Below are 3,137 nucleotides of genomic sequence, written 5' to 3'. Positions count from 1 at the left end.
TAAGTCGTAGTATGTATAGGGTGTCCCATTTATCATGACCACCCTAAATAACTGTTTGTCCAGATGCAAATTACAAAATTTTTCAAGCAAAGGTTCTTAAGCCGTCATGGGGACACCTATCAGCATGACTGACATAATTGTAGCTTTGTTTCTTACAAAGATATGAACAACGGTATGACTTTTCTAAATGGCACACTGTATTTTTTATTCGGTAATTCATTTCCTCTCCTAAAGACCTATTCAGAAATGTATCACAATGTAGCATTCACTGAAACACAGTGTTATTAATTACGTAATACAACATTGACTTTCAGCCCTGGATCACAAACTCGTCTACTCGCTGCAGTTCTCAGAAAACAAATGAAAACCAAGTAAAAAGATAACACAAAATTGACTCTCCTGTACCACTGCCCAGGAGTAGAACATTCAAACGTGCTCAAAGTGCTGGCTCTGGACACCGATACACTGGTGCACTCGTTGAATGAAGGAATTACACTCCTGGAAATGGAAAAAAAAAAACACATTGACACCGGTGTGTCAGACCTACCATACTTGCTCCGGACACTGCGAGAGGGCTGTACAAGCAATGATCAAACGCACGGCACAGCGGACACACCAGGAACCGGGGTGTTGGCCGTCGAATGGCGCTAGCTGCGCAGCATTTGTGCACCGCCGCCGTCAGTGTCAGCCAGTTTGCCGTGGCATACGGAGCTCCATCGCAGTCTTTAACACTGGTAGCGTGCCGCGACAGCGTGGACGTGAACCGTATGTGCAGTTGACGGACTTTGAGCGAGGGCGTATAGTGGGCATGCGGGAGGCCGGGTGGACGTACCGCCGAATTGCTCAACACGTGGGGCGTGAGGTCTCCACAGTACATCGATGTTGTCGCCAGTGGTCGGCGGAAGGTGCACGTGCCCGCCGACCTGGGACCGGACCGCAGCGACGCACGGATGCACGCCAAGACCGTAGGATCCTACGCAGTGCCGTAGGGGACCGCACCGCCACTTCCCAGCAAATTAGGGACACTGTTGCTCCTGGGGTATCGGCGAGGACCATTCACAACCGTCTCAATGAAGCTGGGCTACGGTCCCGCACGCCGTTAGGCCGTCTTCCGCTCACGCCCCAACATCGTGCAGCCCGCCTCCAGTGGTGTCGCGACAGGCGTGAATGGAGGGACGAATGGAGACGTGTCGTCTTCAGCGATGAGAGTCGCTTCTGCCTTGGTGCCAATGATGGTCGTATGCGTGTTTGGCGCCGTGCAGGTGAGCGCCACAATCAGGACTGCATACGACCGAGGCACACAGGGCCAACACCCGGCATCATGGTGTGGGGAGCGATCTCCTACACTGGCCGTACACCACTGGTGATCGTCGAGGGGACACTGAATAGTGCACGGTACATCCAAACCGTCATCGAACCCATCGTTCTACCATTCCTAGACCGGCAAGGGAACTTACTGTTCCAACAGGACAATGCACGTCCGCATGTATCCCGTGCCACCCAACGTGCTCTAGAAGGTGTAAGTCAACTACCCTGGCCAGCAAGATCTCCGGATCTGTCCCCCATTGAGCATGTTTGGGACTGGATGAAGCGTCGTCTCACGCGGTCTGCACGTCCAGCACGAACGCCGGTCTAACTGAGGCGCCAGGTGGAAATGACATGGCAAGCCGTTCCACAGGACTACATCCAGCATCTCTACGATCGTCTCCATGGGAGAATAGCAGCCTGCATTGCTGCGAAAGGTGGATATACACTGTACTAGTGCCGACATTGTGCATGCTCTGTTGCCTGTGTCTATGTGCCTGTGGTTCTGTCAGTGTGATCATGTGATGTATCTGACCCCAGGAATGTGTCAATAAAGTTTCCCCTTCCTGGGACAATGAATTCACGGTGTTCTTATTTCAATTTCCAGGAGTGTATTTATTGCTTCCAGTGTTGCCTGCTGAAGAGATTTACAAGGAAGCACGATCCGTTACCGCATGTCCTCTGAAGTTGTTGGAATATCGCGATAGACAACGTCATTAATGCATCTCAAAAGAAGAAAAGTCCAGAGGATTTAAATCTGGAGACCTAGCAGGCCAAGTAACTGTTCCTCCTCGACCGATTCTTCTGGCAGGATACATTCGGTTCAGAACACGACGGGCACGCAAGGCATTATGTGCTGGACATCCATCGTTTGGATACCACATAAGCATTCCCATTCTTAGCGGCACTTCATCCGGAAGAGGAGAAAGAATTTGTCTGAGGAAGCTGGCATACGTTGTGCCTTTTAGACTACCTTTGATGAAATAAGGGCCAATAATTGTAGTACCAAGCATCCCACACCAAACGTTAACCCTCCACTGACGCTGATGTTCCACCTGTCCAAGCCAACGTAGGTTGTCGCTGGGCCAATAATGCGTGTTCCTTGTGTTTACCCGTCCTTTGTTTGAGAAGGAACATTCATCGGTAAATAGAACAATGGAGAAGAAGCTCGGGTTGGCGAGGACGTGCTGCTGTTCCCACTGACAGAACTGAACACGATTCTGGAAATTATTCCCATGCAATTCTTGATTAGGTGTACATGGTAAGGATGGAACTGATGACGTGTAAGTATACGATGCACACTGGTTTTAGGAATGCCAGTCTTGTGTTCAAGCTGTCGTGTACTCACATGTTGAATCATAGCAACGGAAGCGAGAACAGTAACTTTTGCAGCTTCATCTGCGCGAGTGCTACGGCGATTGCATTGTCGTGGGTTGAAAGTTCCCGTTCCCTGAAGGGTCGCAACAAGACGCGAAAACATCCGCCGGGAAGGAGGGTTCTTGTCAGGATATAGCTCTCTGTACAGTTTCGCTGCCCGTGTAGGATTTCGCCTACCTTCAACAACAACAATAAAAGAAACGTTATGTCGATGCAGTTTGTAGAAAGGACAGTCTTTACTGTGTGCCTTACATTCTACACACACAACAAATAGAGTGACGATGGTTGATGGGATGACGGGTGCATTCTACTATGTTTACATTTGTCCTCTGTCAGCGTCATCACGTGGATGTGTTACATTACCCCGAGTACGTGCACTAAGCGCCGGGAGCATCAACGTCAAGGTTGTGCTGTTGTTGTTGCAGTCTTCAGTCCAGACTCTGGTTTGATGCAGC

This window comes from Schistocerca piceifrons, chromosome 2, assembly GCF_021461385.2.
Source record: "Schistocerca piceifrons isolate TAMUIC-IGC-003096 chromosome 2, iqSchPice1.1, whole genome shotgun sequence".
In the NCBI taxonomy this organism is placed as follows: Eukaryota; Metazoa; Arthropoda; class Insecta; order Orthoptera; family Acrididae; genus Schistocerca; species Schistocerca piceifrons.
Note: the sequence above shows the minus strand (reverse complement) of the source record.